Here is a 22,964-nt window from a genome sequence, read left to right as displayed (position 1 = left end):
AACCGTGTGATATACTTGCTATTTTGTTAAATAAAATATTACATTTAGTGCAGGAAGGTCACGTTAAAGGGCCCATGTCATGCGTCTCCAGTTATCACTCGCCCCCTCGTGTGATATGAAGGTTTTTCTGCATGTAAACGGTCTGCAGAGTCACAAACCCTCAAAGTACACCCTGTAGCGAGTAAAACTCTAACACAGAAAAGACCTGTCTATGCTGCCCCAGAACGCCTCGTTGGAGATTTCTATTTTTCCATTTTTTGTGTGTGTGTGTGTGTGTGTGTGTGTGTGTGTGTGTGGTGTGTGTGTGTGTGTGTGTGTGTGTGTGTGTGTGTGTGTGTGTGTGTGTGTGTGTGTGTGCGTGTGCGCGTGTGTGCGTGCGTGCGCTCAGGCTGAGCTCCGCAGTGTCTCTGTCTCGCGGACCCCACGCAGCAACCAGGAACGACACCATCTCACACTCCTCGAGCCTCAAAGGGCGGAGCAGAGATGAAACTGAAAAATGTGATTCAGATTAAAGGAATGACTTTTGAACATGAATTGATGACCGTTGAATTCATGCCATGACCACAAAGCTCATGTGGATTTAGGTCATAAAACTCCTTTGACATAAACAGTTGTGTTTTTCTTCAATTAAGGCAATAAAGCCCTTTTTAATTAAATAATTGTACAGAGGTGACTCTTTGTATTAAGTGGTGCAAGACACCACAGCATTTCACATTGGACGGAAAGGGTATTCCTTTAGGGCAGGGATGGGCAAATGGCGGCCCGCGGGCCGCATGCGGCCCCCACCTTCTCTTTTTGCGGCCCTCAGATTAATTTATAAACAACGTAATTAATTAAAAAATATATATTTTCTTTTTTTACTTGTAGTACTGATACCGTCCACTAGACTCCTAGTTACGTCGCGAGCTGCGTAGATGATTTCAAATACCGCGAAATAATCTGTGACGCATTTGTGTGTATTGTGTTTGTTTCCCGGGGAAACCCTCACAAGAAACACCGGCTGTTGTTATGCCTGCTCTGACGTTAAGTTGCCTCTTGTAATTATGCCCATAGAGAGTCTGTGTTTTGTACATGTTTAACTTTTTGTCCAGTTTCTGAACAGATATGAGGAGCTGTGAGCTCTGAGTGTGTGCTAACAGCTAACAGCTGATGTGTTGGGCCAATCACGAAGCGTTATTTCTTGACTGGCAGCAAAAAACAACCAATCACAGCAGTGCTTCTCTGGCTGGCTCTGTCCAATCACAAACAAGAAGTGTTCTCCCTAAAGGAATACCCTTTCCGTCCAATGTGAAATGCTGTTGTGTTTTGTGAAATGCTGTGGTGTCTTGCACTTCAGGGCCACCGTAGATTTGTATTGCATTGTTCATATGCAATAAGTGTGGTTTAATTGCTGTCTTTTAAACATCTAAGGGTCTGACATTTCGTTTATTATTTTAACATATAACACGTATAACTTTTGAATTATCATAATATAATATGCCCTACTTTTTAATAAAGAACTCCCTTTTGTATTGAGACGTTTAGAACAAGACTCACTCCTTCATAACTTCATAGCATTTATCTGTTTCGCAGCTCATAAATTATTTTGCACTATGTTGGTTTTATTATGTTTTTGCTTGCACCATTGTATTGTTTATTTTATTGTTTTATGACGTTAAATTAAATATAGTTAAGTTGTTGGAGTAGCCTGGGATTTCATACCCGCAATTACAGTGTAGCTACTGTGCATATGGCAATACAGCCCTTTGAACGTTTGACTCTTGAATTGTTGTCCTACTGTACATAGAGTCCAAGAAATTAGCCACGGAAGAGCTATGTGCTAAAATATGGACCTTTATGGCTAGTGACCATGTTGCCGTTTTTGATTTAGGGCATTTCATGGTCCTTCCCTCCCCTGGTGGTTGAACTTCATGCAGGACAGCTTCCCCATGCTTTACTGCCCTGACTGATAAAAGGGAGAAAGAGGGAGCCTGACACACACAGGTGGGGGGAGGCAAGGGTGGAAGGAGAGATGGGGTGAAGGAAAATTAAAGAGAGTGAGTCTAGACGAAGAAGAGCAGACAGGCAGTGCCATTTCGTGAGAGGGAAGATGAGTGGGTGGGACAGGCTTTGAAAGGAGGTGGGCGGGAGGTACAGGGGAGGTGCAGGGGAGGGGAGGCCAAAAGCTTCATCACTCCCTCATTCCCCGTTTAATTCATCCGGGGCGACTCATAAAATTCCCCCTCATCCTGTGAATTGAGAAGTGCGTATTATCGTTTGAATTCACCGGTTCTCTGGTGTATCCCTCTCCGGCGTTAAGCGTTACAATTATGTCAGTCTTTTAGGACTCAGAGTCAACACCAGGTCTGTATTTGCATTCTTATGACTCTTTTGATTAAAACGATGGGCCCCGAGCTGCTCTCCTCTCCATTACCTGTCTAATTATCACCTCAGATGATGAGGGAGAGAAGAGGGGAAACCTCGTTATCTCTAAAAGTCTAATGTGGCTCTGGTTCGGATGAGTAGCAGCAGATGGCAGAGATTAGAGCAGAAGTGTGATACTATAAATAAAAAAGCGACAGAACAGTAACCATTCACAATGAGATATGAAGCATTAAAAACACAGTATAGCTAAGAGTCTGCATATTTTACACATTTTAGTCTAAATTGTTTTATCACACATATGATGGAATACTTAAATGACTTATTGTGAAAAGAGTGTTTGTCAATTTGACTGGTGAAAATGGAAATGTATTCACCTCGTACTGTTAAACATCACCATTTTAGCCGGTTACATTATTAACAATGCTAACAATATGTATTTCTATGCAAGTTGAAGTGGGTGATACTGGCCCTGGTCTAACTTGTCTCATCTACCCCTCATTTAAATGCTAGTGTACACATACTAAATGGAATATATAGCTCAAATCACAAGTTATACATTTGAGGAAAAAACACTTATTATCTTTCCTATGGAAGGTTAAATAAAAAGAGAAATGTTTTGGTAAAGCTACATCCAGTTACCCGAGCTTAGGGTTGGATACAAAGAATGGATACAACTAGGGATGTCCCGATCACCTTTTTTTGCTCCCGATCCGATTCCGATAATTTGATTTTGACAATCTGCCGATACCGATTTTTCCCGATCCGATCTTTATGCAATGCATTAAGAAGAGAAAAAAAGGTAACAGATCCAACGCGATGAATTCAGCTATCTTGGCTGTTATTCTTTTGGCCTTTTCACTGTTCTGGGGCAGTTTCTCTTTCCTTTTGAAAGTCTCTGAAAGTGTCGGTTGTTTCAGTGCCGTTACCTGAGTGGCCGCTGTGTACTCGTCGTGTTGTTGTTGGTGTTTGTTTCTCAGGTAGCGTATTAGATTGGTCGTGTTGAACGTAGCTCTGTTCTTTCCACCACGCGGAACCTCTGCCTTGCAAACATTGCATCTGGCTGTTACACTGCCTTCGCTTTCAATTTTATAATACTTCCAAACTCCTGACATTTTCTCTGTCCCGACTCCCGAGTCACCAGCTGAACGTAGCCTCTCGTTAGCTTACTGCTACTATTAGACACTGCGCCCACTCTGTTGCCAGCTTTGAGAGGCTACGTTCAGCTGGTGACTCGGGAGTCGGGACAGAGAAAATGTCAGGAGTTTGGAAGTATTATAAAATTGAAAGCGAAGGCAGTGTAACAGCCAGATGCAATGTTTGCAAGGCAGAGGTTCCGCGTGGTGGAAAGAACAGAGCTACGTTCAACACGACCAATCTAATACGCTACCTGAGAAACAAACACCAACAACAAACACGAGTACACAGCGGCCACTCAGGTAACGGCACTGAAACAACCGACACTTTCAGAGACTTTCAAAAGGAAAGAGAAACTGCCCCAGAACAGTGAAAAGGCCAAAGAATAACAGCCAAGATAGCTGAATTCATCGCGTTGGATCTGTTACCTTTTTTTTCTCTTCTTAATGCATTGCATAAAGATCGGATCGGGAAAAATCGGTATCGGCAGATTGTCAAAATCAAATTATCGGAATCGGATCGGGAGCAAAAAAAGGTGATCGGGACATCCCTAGTTGTATCCATTCTTTGTATCCAACCCTAAGCTCGGGTAACTGGATGTAGCTTTACCAAAACATTTCTCTTTTTATTTAACCTTCCATAGGAAAGATAATAAGTGTTTTTTCCTCAAATGTATAACTTGTGATTTGAGCTATATATTCCATTTAGTATGTGTACACTAGCATTTAAATGAGGGGTAGATGAGCAAGTTAGACCAGGGCCAGTATCACCCACTTCAACTTGCATAGAAATACATATTGTTAGCATTGTTAATAATGTAACCGGCTAAATGGTGATGTTTAACAGTACAGGGAATACATTTCCATTTTCACCAGTCAATTGACAAACACTCTTTTCACAATAAGTCATTTAAGTATTCCATCATATGTGTGATAAAACAATTTAGACTAAAATGTGTAAAATGCAGACTCTTAGCTATACTGTGTTTTTAATGCTTCATATCTCATTGTGAATGGTTACTGTTCTGTCGCTTTTTTTTATAGTATCACACTTCTGCTCTAATCTCTGCCATCTGCTGCTACTCATCCGAACCAGAGCCACATTAGACTTTTAGAGATAACGAGGTTTCCCTCTTCTCTCCCTCATCATCTGAGGTGATAATTAGACAGGTAATGGAGAGGAGAGCAGCTCGGGGCCCATCGTTTTTAATCAAAAGAGTCATAAGAATGCAAATACAGACCTGGTGTTGACTCTGCGTCCTAAAAGACTGACATAATTGTAACGCTTAACGCCGGAGAGGGATACACCAGAGAACCGGTGAATTCAAACGATAATACGCACTTCTCAATTCACAGGATGAGGGGAATTTTATGAGTCGCCCCGGATGAATTAAACGGGGAATGAGGGAGTGATGAAGCTTTTGGCCTCCCTCCCCTGCACCTCCCCTGTACCTCCCGCCCACCTCCTTCAAAGCCTGTCCACCCACTCATCTTCCCTCTCACGAAATGGCACTGCCTGTCTGCTCTTCTTCGTCTAGACTCACTCTCTTTAATTTTCCTTCACCCCATCTCTCCTTCCACCCTTGCCTCCCCCCACCTGTGTGTGTCAGGCTCCCTCTTTCTCCCTTTTATCAGTCAGGCAGTAAAGCATGGGGAAGCTGTCTGCAGTGAAGTCAACACCAGGGGAGGGAAGGACCATGAAATGCCCTAAATCAAAAACGGCAACATGGTCACTAGCCATAAAGTCCATATTTTAGCACATAGCTCTTCCGTGGCTAATTTCTTGGACTCTATGTACAGTAGGACAACAATTCAAGAGTCAAACGTTCAAAGGCTGTATTGCCATATGCACAGTAGCTACACTGTAATTGCGGGTATGAAATCCCAGGCTACTCCAACAACTTAACTATATTTAATTAAACGTCATAAAACAATAAAATAAACAATACAAATGGTGCAAGCAAAAACATAATAAAACCAACATAGTGCAATAATTTATGAGCTGCGAACAGATAAATGCTATGAAGTTATGAAGGAGTGAGTCTTTGTTCTAAACGTCTCAATACAAAAGGGAGTTCTTTATTAAAAAGTAGGGCATATTATATTATGATAATTCAAAAGTTATACGTGTTATATGTTAAAAATAATAAACGAAATGTCAGACCCTTAGATGTTTAAAAGACAGCAATTAAACCACACTTATTGCATATGAACAATGCAATACAAATCTACGGTGGCCCTGAAGTGCAAGACACCACAGCATTTCACAAAACACAACAGCATTTCACATTGGACGGAAAGGGTATTCCTTTAGGGAGAACACTTCTTGTTTGTGATTGGACAGAGCCAGCCAGAGAAGCACTGCTGTGATTGGTTGTTTTTGCTGCCAGTCAAGAAATAACGCTTCGTGATTGGCCCAACACATCAGCTGTTAGCTGTTAGCACACACTCAGAGCTCACAGCTCCTCATATCTGTTCAGAAACTGGACAAAAGTTAAACATGTACAAAACACAGACTCTCTATGGGCATAATTACAAGAGGCAACTTAACGTCAGAGCAGGCATAACAACAGCCGGTGTTTTCTTGTGAGGGTTTCCCCGGGAACAAACACAATACACACAAATGCGTCACAGATTATTTCGCGGTATTTGAATCATCTACGCAGCTCGCGACGTAACTAGGAGTCTAGTGGACGGTATCAGTACTACAAGTAAAAAAAGAAAATATATATTTTTTAATTAATTACGTTGTTTATAAATTAATCTGAGGGCCGCAAAAAGAGAAGGTGGGGGCCGCATGCGGCCCGCGGGCCGCCATTTGCCCATCCCTGCCCTAAAGGAATACCCTTTCCGTCCAATGTGAAATGCTGTGGTGTCTTGCACTTCAGGGCCATCGTACAAATTGGAGAAACCACTTAATACAAAGAGTCACCTCTGTACAATTATTTAATTAAAAAGGGCTTTATTGCCTTAATTGAAGAAAAACACAACTGTTTATGTCAAAGGAGTTTTATGACCTAAATCCACATGAAGCTTTGTGGTCCATGGCATGAATTCAACGGTCATCAATTCATGTTCAAAAGTCATTCCTTTAATCTGAATCACATTTTTCAGTTTCATCTCTGCTCCGCCCTTTGAGGCTCGAGGAGTGTGAGATGGTGTCGTTTCCTGGTTGCTGCGTGGGGTCCGCGAGACAGAGACACTGCGGAGCTCAGCCTGAGCGCACGCACGCACACACGTGCGCGCGCGCACACACACACACACACACACACACACACAACACACACACACACACACACACACACACCACACACACACACAACACACACCACACACACACACACACACACACACACACACACACACACACCACACACACACACACACACACACACACCACCCACACACACACACACACACACACAAAATGGAAAAATAGAATCTCCAACGAGGCGTTCTGGGGCAGCATAGACAGGTCTTTTCTGTGTTAGAGTTTACTCGCTACAGGGTGTACTTTGAGGGTTTGGACTCTGCAGACCCGTTTACATGCAGAAAACCTTCATATCACACGAGGGGGCGAGTGATAACTGGAGACGCATGACATGGGCCCTTTAACGTGACCTTCCTGCACTAAATGTAATATTTTATTTAACAAAATAGCAAGTATTCACACGGTTATGGAAATCGAAGTCATGTTTAAGTCTTTTTTCCTGTCCTGTTGATACCTCAGTTTAGACCCAGAGACAGACTGAAGCCATCAATGTTAGCATGCCTGTTAATCAGTTCAAAAGGCACAAATACAGCGAGATAGTTGTTTTCACAGCGGTCCATGCAGATACACTTCACTAGATGCAACAACAATAGACTTGAAGTGTTAAAGGTCCCCTATTATACGGGTTTTCCTCAACATATTACAGGTCTCAGATACAAAACATGTCTGAAGTGTTTGGCTCCAAACACCAAACAGATCATTGCAGCATTACCATAATCCCCTCTGTTTCAGCCTGTTTCCAAAGTGCTGATTCTCTGTCTGTTACTTTAGATGAAAATAAGGAGCCACTCCCCACGCCCCTCTGAGAGACATTTGGTTACAAAGAACTCAATAATAATAATAATAATAATTTGGATTATATAGCGCCTTTCATGAGACTCAAGGTCGCTTTACAAAGAAGAACAGGAGTAGAAACCAAACATAACAAAAAACAAAAGGCAGTCAGACAAAAAGCTAGACAGACAAAACAACAAATAGATCAGGGCCCAAAGGCCTTAGCAAACAGATGGGACCTGAGGGCCATTTTGAAGGCGACAAGCGTGGGGATGTTGCGGATCTCCCGCAGGGAGAGCGTTCCACAAATATCGGTTTTTTCGATTATGTTGTTTTCGTAATTGTTGCCAACATCGTAATCGAGATTACAGTAAAATACGATTAATTGCACAGCCCTACGTCGGACCGTGTCTGAGTCAGGCATTACAGATAGAAGTTACCAAGCCTCACTTTCAATAGCTAAAAAATTGGAGTCTGAGTGTACATTTATTTTACACCCTTGATTGTTTGAAGTCATTCACGATAGAAACATCATCGACACACCCACTCACTCGGGCAACAAGCAGCTCATGGCCTCATGCAGACATGGACTTTGTCCTCGGGTGCTTGCAGGATAAAGTCTGGTGCTCACATCATAAATCAGGTAATCATTTCAGGGTTGCAGTGCATGTGTGAAAAGGGGGCTCGAGGGAGAGAAATGCAATCTGCTGTGGAAAACAGTTTGAGGAACCTCCCCCTGCTGATTTTGCGTGATTATTGTGAACGCTCTGTGCAATAAAAGCATGTAACAAATCATGGTTTGTTGGTGATTGTCCAAGGCTGGGTTTTTGGTGTTTGGTGACTTTCCCCCTGACTCTGTTAGTTCCTGGACCTCCTTTAAGGTATTGAAGCAGAAGAAAGGCAGTCTATATTGTCCTCAAAGTAAGCCAGGCAGTTTGACAATGATATATAGAATAATTATAAACATAAAAGTTGTTCCAACATGAGCCTTTGTACACCTGTGGCAATTCTTTCCATTAAATAATTATTATTGGTTTGATTCTCATATTTTAGTAATAGGGTTCGGCTCGGGTAAGTTTTACTCTCTATATTCTTAATGCAGCGTTACCGTGGCAACAGTCCCAGTGAGCAAATGAGACTAGATGTCATTTCAACAAAATACAGAAACCCTAAAGCCATGGCGTGTGTGTGTGTGTGTGTGTGTGTGTGTGTGTGGTGGTGTGTGTGTGTGTGTGTGTGTGTGTGTGGTGTGTGTGTGTGTGTGTGTGTGTGTGTGTGTGTTTGTGTGCGTGTTAAGTGAAATTAAAGAGGGTATTGGGAGAGGAGATGGAGCAGGAGAAAGAGGGAGGATGAGGTTGAGAAAGCAGAGAGATAATGCTCCCTGTGGGTGAGGAGCACTAAGAAGAGAGAGAGAGAGAGAGAGAGAGAGAGAGAGAGAGAGAAGAGAGGAAGAGAGAGAGAGAGAGAGAGAGAGAGAGAGAGAGAGAGAGAGAGAAGAATTGGATACTAATGAAAACTGCCTGCAGGTATTCATCATATCTGCAGGCGGATCGTTTCACAAGCAACAGAAGAACACGGATACATTCCGGGTGTTTGTTTTCAGCATGTAAAGCTATGAGTTTCTTTTTAAAAGCTCAATAGGACACTTAAAAGGAAAATGTGTGTTTTTCGTGGGTTGTATTCTAATAGTTGTGGCCATTGTGACTTTATTAATTAACAATTCAAACATAAATGGACAACACACATTTTGACCAAGTTGTCTTATCAGTTTAAAAAAATTATGACACGGTTTTGTTGAATACTTGATTCTGATTGGTCAAATTGGACATTCAGTAGTCTGCTCTTTTTTGACAGCAGATGCTGTAATGGATGCTCTGATAAAGGGATAAAGGGTGTGCAGTCATGTTCACGGTAAACTGTTACCAGTAAATAATAAAGAGAGAACAGCAAGAAAACAAGAGAAGCAAAGAGGTTAAAATTATTAGAGAAATTAGCAAAGAAGACAGACAGGAAGTTAACACCAACAGGAACAAGGTGTGGGCTCTTTCAGGGATTAAAGACTGGTAAAAAGAGTGACATACTGACGTCAATGGCGGGGTGAGGTGAGGGAAAGATAAAAATAACTTATTCTCAAGGAAGAATTACTAATTGAAAAAGCGATGAAATTATGTTTTGAAACACATTTTTTACAAACATCATGTGAAGCATTGGCTCAAAAAGGTATATTATGTAACATTTCCTCATTAAAATGAAAGGACCGGACCTATAGTGCGGAACTTTCCTCAGATTTCAGAGGGCTTGTTTACCAACCTCATAAATACAAAATAATGACTTGGAGAAAGAAAAGTGCCTCATAAGGAAGAAAGTCCCCTTAGAGATGATTTAGGAGATCTTAAAGGTCCCATGTCATTAAGGCTGCACGATATTAGAAAAAACTGACAATGCGATATTTTCTTCCCCTGCGTTATGAAAAAATACAGATATTGAAGAAAAGACAGTTTTTTTTGTCCGCAAACCATCCTTTCTTGAACTTTAATGCTGTACAATTGGTATTTTTCTAACTATATTTAACCGGATGAAGGATTTTAGTCACAGACGTCTGGATCTTAAGTTCTCAGAGCAACAAGCTGAGCTAGCTCTGTTAGCAGCGCCGAACTGCCCTGGAGAAACACATGAAACCACTTTATTCAGTGTTTTTACCTTGAATCGCCGTTTGCTTTGAGATTTGATTGTGATTGGTGGTTTGCTGTGCATGCAGAGCCTGCATGTCACTCTCTCAAGTACCCCTGACATGAGAGCCGCGCAAGTTATCCTTTTGTAGCAAGCAGCAAAATAATTGTAACATGACGTGTTTGAGTTAATTTGCCTACTTAATATCGCACGTCCTAAAAAGAAAATGTGTGCGATATGACTATTGCGCATATCGCGATTATCGTCACGACACGATATATCGTGCAGCCCTACATGTCATGGCCATTTCTACTGATCATAATTCCATTGTTGAGGTCTACTAGAATAGATTTACATTGTTCAATGTTCCAAACTCACATTGGTTTCTCAAACAGCATCTCTGTATAGTATGATTCACTCTCTGTCCTAAACGGCTTGTTGGAGCTCCTGCCCCCCCCCCCTCCCTGTGAGCCCACTGTGCTCTGATTGGTCAGCTCGCCACTCTCTTCTGATGAGTCCACCACCGTTACAGCGGAGCATCAGTGATTATGTGTTGCAATGGCGTTAGCAACCAGAAAATGACACCAGTAAGGACAAAGAGATGAGACCAACCAGAAAAGCATGTCATGGACCTTTAAAGGTGGGATAGGTAAATTTGAGAAACCGGCTCGAGATCGCTAGAATTTGAAAATACACAACCGGAGAAAATCTGCCACTTCCTCACAGAGCCCCTCCTCCAACACACACGAACGCGCACATGACCAATGAGGGCACGAGATCAGTTTGTGCCCCGATGGAAGGCTGACAGGCAGGTAGGCCATCCAATCGGATTGGTTTGTACTTTTTACAGTACCACTTCTACAGATGACATTTTTTTATGGATTTTTGTCAAAGCACTTCAGATATTCATTGCTATCGGGATGTTAAGAGCATTCCATGGAATATAACAAAAAGTGTATCTCGAGCCGGTGTCTCAAACTTACCTACCCCACCTTTAACTGGACTTGTGCGACTTAATAAAGCAATGAAAACTCTTTTTTTTGTTTCCATCTGATATTACTTCAGCTCAGGTATATTATTTGTTCTTGTGTCCTGAAAGTCTTTGCTTTGCCACCAATCCAGCTGCTGTTATCAAGTTGAAAATGCCATGAAGATCACAAACATATCGAGCAAAACCTTTACTTCCCAGCAGACACCGCAGTCCCTCTCAACAACAACAAAAGCCTCAAGTATGTTGTGCGTCCTGTATTTAACTGTGGACTTCTAATTTACAACAAAATCATTTCTTTTGTAATCAAAGATAGAACATTTAAGTTTGTGCAGTTTATTGTGATAATTTAAGGTGTCAAGTGGAGGCATCTAAAGGAAGTAAACAAAATGTCAAGCAATTGCAAACCAATATTAATAAAAAAGTAGTTCTCAATGTAGAGATACATTTCTTACGGTTTCTTAATATAAAAGCACATGAAAGTCGAGCTCTAATATCATCACAATAATTGGACATTTCCTCAGGTTGGCCTTTTAGCAACAATGGGTGAATAAAATGATCCATATAATCTATTAGTCTCCAAGCAGCAGGGTTTCATCTGAAACACTGAGTCACAATTTGTTAATACACTCTTCACCTAATTTGAATGCTTCAATAAGCTTTGCAAGGGGGCACAAAGTGTGGCCTTTTAAGAGTTGCTATTGCACAACCATGAAAAGACATTTGAAGAGCTTCCGCAACAAAAAGGAGTTTTAAATAACCATAATGAAGCGTGGGTAATTATCAGTGTTACTCAGCTGCTGCAGTCTGGATGTCTCATCTTTATCAATGGGGCTTGTAATTGCGAAAGGTACAGCACATTACGTCACCTTTAAGTTATTCTCCAATGTCTTTCTCTGGTGGGTTTATTTGGCTGCGCCCGTTTGCAAAGTGTTATTACTCACCGAGTTAAGATCTGGGAACAGTGCAACGTCGATACAAATGATTCAGGTGAAGAAAAACCAACAGCTTTCACAATCATACAGATTTTCTCACTCAGTCTGACTCATTGCTTTTATTGTCACTACTTTCTCACGGCAGCGTTAACAGGGATCATCTTAGTAAAGGTTAGTATTATAAGAGAAAACAAAACCGATTGGTAAAAGGTGGGGTAGGTAAGTTTGAGAAACCGGCTCGAGATCGCTAGAATTTGAAAATACACAACCGGAGAAAATCTGTCACTTTCTCACAGAGCCCCTCCTCCAACACACACGAACGCGCACATGACCAATGAGGGCACGAGATACGTTTGTGCCCCGATGGAAGGCTGACAGGCAGGTAGGCCATCCAATCGATTGGTTGTACTTTTTACAGTACCACGGCTTCTACAGATGACATTTTTTTATGGATTTTTTGTCAAAGCACTTCAGATATTCATTGCTATCGGGTTGTTAAGAGAATTCCATGGAATATAAAACAAAACGTGTATCTCGAGCCGGTTTCTGAAACTTACCTACCCCACCTTTAAGTTAACAGACTCACAGCTCAGCTCAACCTTGACCTTATTATAACTTGGGCATGCATACACGCATTATTGAATACATTTTGGGTGTACTCAATTTCAATTAAACTTGCAAAAACAGGTGATACTTTGGCTTGATTTTTAAACACCGTGATTCAGATGACATTGTAAACAAATAGCAGCAATTAACAATGTGAAGTAATACTTATAGAAGCCTTTTGCTGGATGAATTAAACCAACCTATGTACAGATTTGTATGTATTCATAGATAGGGAAAAGATGTTTCTCAATTAATTAAACAAATAGTTTAACAATTGTTTCAGAGGTGGTTCATGGAACAGAGAGAACATTTGTTCACATTGTAAAAAAAATACCAACCTGGCTGTGTAAGTCAACTAAAGGAAACATGAGTAACAATGACAGAGACAAGAGAATTAAATAGTTAAAATATATAGTTTATTTTTCGTATGTACATTAAAATATAAAAAATATAATACAGAAAGTAAGATCAACAGCATTAGACAATACACAGAAACACTATCCACAGACATGCACACAGAGTTGCCACGGTGACGCGTCCTAAAACCTATCGATTAGATTTATGATTTGAAAATGATAAAAGTAGGATAGACATCCGGCTGAACAACCGTGATCCGTCTCTTCAATGTGTGTCAACCACAGACCTTATTTCCAGCTATTTTCCAAAATCATATGGAGAAATTGCTTTGGTTTTTGTCGAAGGAACCGGAAGTGGAAAAATGCTAACTTACTTCCGGGTTTTAGGACGCGTCACTGCGGCACTCTATAGAAGATGTGTCATGTAAAGACTTCACAACATGCATTTACAGAAACACAGTCTGTCTCCATCTCTTTGGAGCATTACACTAATGGCCTCCCACGTCCTGTAATAATCCCATGCATTAAAAGGTGGTCTGTTAATGTTAGTTACATGTTGCTAAATATTATGGTTATCTTTCCCCTCGGTTTCCTCCTGTTGCTCAAAGAAGACAAGATGAAGGGAACTGTTTGAAATAAAAAGTACGGTCTGAGTAGACAACATCCTCTCAACAGACAGGATTGTATTTAATGTGTGTTCTGACTCAATTCTAAATGACTAAGTTACTGTTCGATATCTTCTTCGGGGAACATGACTAATATGTTCATTATGTGAAAGTAAGTAAACAAAAACAACAGCTTCTAAGAAATTTCCTTCAGAACAGACAACTGAGGTCCAACACTACTCACCGGGTTGAGTTTGTGCATGAGATGTTAACGGACGATTTTCTGGTAGATCTCCACCGTTTAAAGAGTCCCCTCACTTTTTGCCGAAATTGCTGTCCTACAATGACGTAGAGGATGGGGTTGAGAACACTGTTGAAGAAGGCGAGGTACATGAAGACATGGCCGCAGATGTTAAGGGCGTACTCAAGGCTACACCCTGTCAGGACTTCAGCTTCTTGCAGCAAAAGTAATATCTTTGTCACGTGGAATGGCATCCAGCAGATCAGAAACGCCAGGAGGACCGCCAGCACACAGAGTGGTGGCCTTTTGCTCCTTCTTCCGGGTGTTTAAGCCCTCAAATATCCGGTTGTTCAGAGCTTGAAGAATATGTATAGTACAGTAGAAGATGATGACAAAGGGGATGATGAAGCTGAATGTAAACTGCATCACATCAAACACAGCCATTTCAGTGAGATTTCGGAAAGCCATATAACATATATTATATTGTATTTCAGGGAAATCTTTCACTTCCCTGAAGACAAGTGTGGGGACACTTAGGAGCAAACCGAAAGCCCACACCAGCACACAGCCTTTGGCATATTTTGGCCTAGATATTCCTATATGGGACAGAGGGTTCGCCAGTGCCATGCGACGATCTATGCTTATCAAAACGAGGAAGTAGATGCTAGAGTAGGCGTTCATGCTGATGCTAAAGTTGACCAGTCGACACAGGTGATGAGAAAAGGGCCAGTTGAATTGGTTGGCTGCATTCACAGCCCAGAAGGGCAGACAGGACGTCAGGATTAGGTCAGCAGCAGCTATGTTGCTCAAGTAGATCTCAGCCACGGTACAGGACTTCTTATGAAGACAGAAAACCCCGAGGACAAACACATTCAACACAATTCCCAGCACAGCGACGAGCAGGATATACACCGGCAGCACGGAGATGTGCCAAACATGTGGTTCGTCACTATAACACTGACTCCCATTCGTGTTGTTTTGCTCTCCATTTATAGCCGTAGTGTTGAAGTTAGCGAGGATGCTGTGGAAGTAAGTGGAAGGCGAACAAGATGTTTAAACAAACACAAATGCAAGGTAACTTCAACATTTCCTTTGAAATATGTTATGCTGAGATAATGCTTGAATACACAGTTACACTGAACAATGTGAAATAGTTGTATTCCAAGTTTAATGCCGGTGCCAGACTAGTTTATGATGAATAAAAAGGGTGACAAAATAACAATAAGGATTGTTATACATGTTTGTGTACAAGCAAAACAGAAAGTTATGAAATGTTTTGATGAATAACTTTTAGACAGGCTTTTTATTTCTCTCCCCACGACAACCTGATAGGCTGTTATCCGGTTATAACTTGTGTGAATATGCAATTCATTCTGTGGAGTTTTCTAGCATATCTTGAATTTAAGCAAACATGCTCCGACAGGTTCACTCTGATCTTCAAAATGAAAGTGGCTCTCACGAAGCAAACCACGGGATGCACTTGCCCTCTTGGGATTGTTCACTTCGATATTTGATCATATTTGTATATGCAGATTAAGGGTAAAGAAGTATACATTAGCAGACATTCGAAATACTCAAGTAAAGTACAAGTACCATCATTTTAATACACTAGTTGAGTACATGTCCAAACCTGCCACCACTAACTTACTATTTTAAATGTTTTCAATATAAATGCATCAAGTTATTCTAAAATGCATCAACATAGTGCACACCTCACCATCTTCTAACATCTAACACTCATCTAACAACATGTTGAGACATGCAGTTAGAGAACTGTTGGAAGAAACATGTATACTGTCTTCCATTTTAACAGACTGTCTAAATGTGGTGTCGGTATTCCACTATGTTCAGGTTCAGATCACTTTCATGCAGTAAAGTACATTTATAGGATGAGTCTGTATCTTGCAAAGCACAACACATTACAGATGTTACTTATTTACCCCCTCAGGATTATAAAATAACCCCACCACCCCAGCAACCATCTGTTCTGTCTACTGCGGTCTGGCAGGGGGTATCGCAGCATCCAGACTCAAATCACCACACTAAGGGACAGTTCATGCCACAGGCCACAAGACTGACACCTGAACTTTTGAAAGAACATCCATAACATTCATCTGTTTGCAACTTATATCGATCAATATTCCAATGACTTGTATATAGACTATTTTGCACTATTTCTATTCTATTCTATTTGTATCTGTTTTATTGTGTTGGCCTGTGCCCTAAGATGTTCATTGTCATAGCTACACTGTAGCTAAGTACAAATGACAATAAAAGCCTTGATCCTTGAACCTTATTTATAACCCATGCTAACATTCAAACTACAGTCAATCGTGGTCAAACATTAAGAAAGTAATATGCAAACCATATGAATGTCAATGCCTACCTTGTGGACGGAAGAGCCATTCTTCTTCTTGTGCAGATACACTGTTTCAGAACTTTCACGGAGGTCTGCCTCTGACACGCTCTCCGAAAGAGAAAGGAAAATGATGTCAGGCAGACTCCTTAATGTTTGCAAGCTGTTGAGACCCCGCCTTCATATTAAATTGCATTTAGCTGACGCTTTTATCCAAAGCGACTTACAATAAGTGCATTCAACCAAGAAGATACAAACTTGAAGAAAACATATAATCATATAATCAGGTTTCATAGAGCCAAAACATTTCAAGTGCTGCTCAACTAGCTTTAGATATTTGTCTTCAACTTTGTTTCTAATATGGTCACAGATATTTTGAGCATTACATTAAGGTCAAGATTGTTTTTCATATACTTGACCTGTATGTTAGAGTTTTTAAACTACATTCAACTCTTTACTAATAAAGAAATAAATATAGAATCTCTGAAATACATTTTCAAAAACTGTTTTACATTAACCTCTTAAGCCCTGAGCCTGTTTTTCAGGTTTCAGGCTTTTTTTAGCTAACAATTGTTCTTATTGTCAGTTAGCGGAGTTTCTTACCTTTAAAAGGGTACTGTATGAAACATTAATAGTTTCATAAATGTTAAGAAGCCCTGAGACATAGTCTCGTAAAAAAACGGTGGGAGGGGTCCACTGGGGGGACCTTTGGGCTTAAGAGGTTAAGAAAAAGCCAGAAAACAAAAGTGAGTTTTCAGAAGAGATGGGAGAGAAGTAACTGAGTGTGTCTGCATGGAAAACAGCGTTTTCTCCAAAACCCAGAATTCATAAACTGTTTAAACTTAAAATATTCCCCAATCTTCCCCCCCACTGACCCCTTTATACATCCAGAATTCCTGTTATGTGACTATCGATAAAATATATAAATCACCATCAAATCTAACTGATTGAAATAAAATGTTAAAGTAAGATCTTTTTGCTATTGTTAAACAGTGAATTCTGAAAAGCTGCTGCGGAGTGGAGCGAGGCATAGTGTGGGTGCTAAAGCAGAGTAAAGTGACAGAATGAGCCAAATGGAATTATACTCTTCTATATATATGGCCCTTAGCTCTGCTGATAAAAAAGCAAACCACATCCACAGCTAATCCCCTCATCGCTCCCCTAAATCTGCAGCAGAGACCATGTGACCAGAGGAGTCTGGAGGAAAGGGAGTTAGGAGGACGAGAAATACAATTCGATAAAGAAGGAGGTGATGAAATTAGAATAGTATGAGATGCAACAGGTTGAGATAAAACATCACCAAGGAGGTGTTGGTGTCTTATTAGTCTGTAAAATTAAAATCCACTAGGTGTTAAAGGAGTGGATTGACAGTTTGGTAAATATGCTAACTGTTTTTTAGATATCTACAACCGTTCAGCTTAGCTTGACATAAAGACTGAAGAAGCTACTAAACAGGATAAATATGTATTGCTGTCTCGATCCTAGTGAAGGCAACAGGTGGATTTATTTATCTTTTGTCGCATTTCAACGGCATGCTGGGCACACTCCCGATTTCGTTTTCCACTAACAAAAAGTTAAATATAGTAGTTCGTATGGAAAGTGGGAAAAGGAAATCTTGAAAAAGCACCTTGTAACAAAATGCAGTTGAGTGAAATAAAGCCGTACCATGCAGGGAAAATGTATCTTGAGGCTATTCAATATAGCTTCATATTTAATGGAGAGATATTAAAGTGTTAGACGGTTCTTACATATTGAGATGAAAACAACATTTCATATTCAAATAAGATCAAAACCTTTAGGTGTGTTCTTCAGGCAAAGGAAACACTGAAGTATTTTTCATCCTGCTACTCTGAGAAAACACAAGTCCAGGATGTGCAGCCTTTAATCTCTGCATGTTTCTCAGGATGTGTCTGATCACCAACTTGCTGTGACTACCTACTGTAGCTCAACACCACGCCATGTCCTTCACATGGAGCTTAGGGAGCAATCGGGTCTCGAATAAATTCCTCATCCCCGCCGCCCCCATTCTGCTGAAGGTTCATTTCATGCTCCTTGGTGAGATGAGCGATCAGGACAGACTGACTAACACAGAGTAACTGCTGAAGCCTGGAATAAACATGCAATCCCAAAATAGAAGTGTTTATTAATTCATGCATTAGAATTAGCTGGACATAAAACAGAGAAAGCACCTTGCACAGATCGCCAGTCCATTACAGAAGCAGTGTATCAAAACACATGAAGCGTAGTGTTTGTAATAAAAAAAAGAAGAGGAATTAGATACCATGAGTCAATCACCATCATCACAATCACATTCAATCCCCAAATGCAGCTTGAGGTCTGATTCAGTGCATTTCACAGCTCTGTGACCAATCAATACATTTAAGCCCCTCAGCGAGTGAATACACTCAGAAGCAGAAGCTGCTCGCTTCCCTCCTGAAAGTCGTGAAATTGGCTCAGCAGTAAGCAGACGGTGGATTTGTCTGTATGTATATCTCTCTGAGTGTCAGGACCCAGCACATTTATAATCAATAACCATAGTTGAAATTGAATGTAAAACAAAAGTTGTATTTGAAGTAGGGCTGGGCGATATGAAGGACATGATAGATAGATAGATAGATAGATAGATAGATAGATAGATAGATAGATAGATAGATAGATAGACAGACAGACAGACACAGACAGACAGACAGACCAGTCCAAAATATTTCTGAAATAGAAATAAAATAGCATTAAAAAGTTAAAAATAAAATATATACAAATTTCAGTAACAATATAACATGATATTATTGTGCAAGAAATAATTGATTATTCAATCCATTTCTTGCACAATAGTATCCTGCGTTATATGAGCCAGTGGTAGAAATGTGTCCAAAGATACAGATTTGTTAAACTGTTTCCACCAAAGCATTGTTGCTCACAATATTGTGAATTCAGCTGCCATGCAGATAACGTTGTTTGGGCAAACGTAAAAGGTTTTGAAGTTGTATTAAACTACTTAATGTGAGGAAGTATATGTTGATTTTAAACCATTTATTTATTAAATTAACACAGCAGTTACTGTATTGTGATGTTAACCTTTACTGTTATATACAATTACATAAACACTGTGAAGAGAAGATATTGCCCCCGTCCGTTATTTAAATTATTTCAATGTAACTTTCTCTCTTTTGTGTAGAAACAGAAGCAACACACAAGCATAGAGAGATACGATACGATAGTACTTTATTGATCCTAATTTGGGAAATGTTTGTGTTGCAGCAGCAGCATAAAAAGACATGGCATTGTACAATACAAATTAAAAGACTAGAAATAAACAAGAAAGTAGAAATATACATATTGAATTTACAAATGAACAATAACAAGATATAAAGCAAGAGGGCGAGTGTCTGCTGCTCATAGGAGTCCATTCTAACCTCGGTTCACTCTCTGATTATTACCAGCCATAATAAGGTCGACCTGCAACTCACCAAAAGAAAAGACTTCCTGTGAAGTTACCGTGACATTTACACTTAAGGAACTGCCACACTGAAGCAGGGAGCGTAATTTACTCCTGACTGAAACCACAATGAATATGAAGGAGTTTTTTGTCCTCCCATCTCCTTTGTGCAACTTGAAAGGGGCTGCTGTTTTAGTGTCTATTAAGAAACCCAGGTAACGTCACAGTAGGGCTGAACGATTAATCGATTTTAAATCGAAATCGCGATTTGAAATGATGCGATTATCAAATCGCAAAGCCTGCGATATTTTGTAACTTTTTTTTTACACTTTTTTTTTTTTTTTTTCTTGTGTGTCAGTCATCCACACCAATCAGAAGTGCTGTGCTCCACATGTACCAGCCATTGTAATCAATCAGAAGTGGCCCATGATAGAAGGTGATTGACAGATTGATCCAATCACCTTCTAAGTGCTTTTGAAAGTGCCTGCCCTTTCCAAATGGCTTCCAATGGAGCTTTAGATGCTTTGGTGAAACAAACCACCTGATTCAGGTTAGTAATGCTCCATCACATGTTTCTGTTACAGGGAGAATCTTAAACTGAAGCTCGACTTTAAAGCAACCCAACGGAGGTTTCATGTAAGTTTAGTTCTTTCACTCGTAGCTCGGGCTGCGAGGGTGCTAGAGACGGGAGCACGTTGATACGACCTTCCTAGCCGGAGATATGGCCGCATTTTACAATAAACTTCCGTTGGGTCGCTTAAAAACAAATATCGCAATTCGAATCGCAATATTTGTGAGAAAAATCGCAATTAGATTTTTTTCCCCAAATCGTGCAGCCCTACGTCACAGACATCAAAAGTGCTTATAAACAAGTGCAGGACGGGCTCTCCTTTGGTGCCAGTAGTACTTGACGTTAATCAATCCATTACCAGCTCCTATAGTTCAACCAAGGGCTGAGGAAATCAACCAAACTAATATGGATGTGTAAGTGATAACAATATATCTAAAATTGATACTGCTACACTCAGAGCTTTATCCTTAAGAGGAAGTACTGTGGGCGTGGTGACATTTGTTTGTCATTGCTTAAAGGGGACCTATCATGCAAAATGCACTTTTTAATGTCTTTATACATAAATATGTGTCCCCGGTGTGTCGGGCAACTCACGCAGCGTCAGAAAATAAAACCCTCTCTCTTTTCCTCCATACCCAAATCTCTAAAAACGGGGCTACAACGGAGCTGATCCAGATTTGCGTCCGATATGACGTAATATCGGAAATGTGGACCCACGGCCCAATCAGAAACGTTGATATCAGAAACAATGCCCGAATATTTTGGACGTAATATGGTCGGTGCATGTTTACATTAGCATCGCTAACACTCAGAGCTAACCTGTACTGGAGAGCATGTGTGTGAAGAAGCAGGAAATAAAAAGGAACTCACCTTGTGGTATAACCCATGGATGTATAATAAGAACTGGATACAGCGTGGGAGGCGGGACCTCATTCATTCCTATGAGAGTTGCTCATTAGCGCATGATGACAACATTGCCCAACTTTTGAGAGAGCGAAACGTCACAGATTACCCGGCATGCCTGAGAAGTACCCGTATGTGCACCTTTATATATACAGTCTATGATGTGCACTCATAGAGCATGCGCAACTTTAACCACGCCGCCCAAAGGCTCGTTCACATTAAGCACGTGAATTTGCGTACACGTACAGCACCGCGCGTTCATGACAGCATGGTACTGGATTTATATTAACGAGGCGGCAGTTAGCGACTAGCTAGTAAAGTTATACACATCAATCGTTATGTACTTTTATATTACGCTGACATCAGGATCTAGTGATATCCAAGCAACAGAGCTTCATTTAGCATGATGCTTGTGTGGGTTGTACATGAAACCACTTGGTAATATATAAAAATGTAATGTTGAAGCCTGTTATGATCAATTGTGAGTTAAAACTTATCTAAAAAGTAAAGCTGATGATGGATTACTGTGGTGGAGTTAAAATAACAATAGCCTATTTCTTTTTGAAATGTGATGGAGTAAAAGGATAGTAACTGTGATTATTCATGTGAAGTAGCCCACAAGTAACTAAAACAATTGCAAGTGCAATAAGAAGCTACATGAACATTAATCTACGTCGGTAATATTAACTTTATTTAATACAACATTTACGGTACAAGATTACATCATACAGCCCATGTAGTATAATATTTTACAAATGATGAATTACAGCAAACATGTGCAATATATCCATTAGTACAGCTCCGTGGGCTGGCAGTAAGGCGATATGGGTCCGTTGTTATTGTGCATCCATGGGTAAAGAAAAAACGCATGTAGTGCTGAACACGTAACATGAACGTGCCGGGCGGCGCGGTCCCGTGGGTTAGATGCGTGTTCATAATGCAGAGGGAAATAACTCTCAGAATAACGTTATTAGCACATTTTTACAACTTGAGGAACGAATGTTTTTAATAAGGGCTATACAAACGTTCATACTGGGTAGTTTATTTAGTTTCAAAAAAATTATCCAACGAGTTACAGACCACTCTTTCCCCATGTAAGTCAATGGGAAAAAGTGTTTCCGGGCCCAGCAACCTAAAGGAAGTGTAGTACCGCTGTTTGGCCACAACGAATATTCTCATCAGACTCCGGCGCACTTCCTGGGGGCTTGGTATAACCGGCAAGAGAGAAAGCCTTTGAGCTCCAAACTGTTTCAGAAATAATCCTTGATAATCCATGATATGGCATTTCATCACGGCAGTATTTAGTTTAGACAGTAGCTGCCGGGTCCCGCATGAGCTCAGCCCCCTCCTTTTTATTTTTAAAGCTTTATCCCCCAAATGAGCACTTTTGAAACAGGAAGTGAAATAGAGGGATATGAGGCATGGCTAGAACGGGTGGTCTGTTTGGTATTTTGAGCAAAACACTTCATAGACATGTTTTTTTATAATTTTTATTTTTCTGAGACCTATTGCTATTGCCAAAAGCATGATAGGTGACCTTTAAATTTAAAAAAAGACAGCATTTTACCTTTCCAGCTTTGAAAGTTGTATACTATAGTTTTACTTTAGCAGATTAAACAGATAACTGGTGACTAAAGTGAGGTCCCATGTAATGGTGAATCATCTCATCTATATCTATTTAGGATCTTTTGAAAGAATGAAAAAGTAATATTATTTTCTTTACTGATGTAAATGACGTGGTAATATATATATTAC

General features: G+C 40.4%; 1 pseudogene; it reads right to left on the bottom strand.

Moving 5' to 3' along the window:
• Positions 1 to 13,942: 13,942 nt before the first annotated feature.
• Positions 13,943 to 16,349, bottom strand: LOC117445501 (B2 bradykinin receptor-like; annotated as a pseudogene).
• Between the last annotated feature and the right edge of the window lie 6,615 nt (positions 16,350 to 22,964).

Source organism: Pseudochaenichthys georgianus, chromosome 4, assembly GCF_902827115.2.
Source record: "Pseudochaenichthys georgianus chromosome 4, fPseGeo1.2, whole genome shotgun sequence".
NCBI classification, from domain to species: Eukaryota; Metazoa; Chordata; class Actinopteri; order Perciformes; family Channichthyidae; genus Pseudochaenichthys; species Pseudochaenichthys georgianus.
This window is presented reverse-complemented; position numbering and strand designations above follow the sequence as displayed.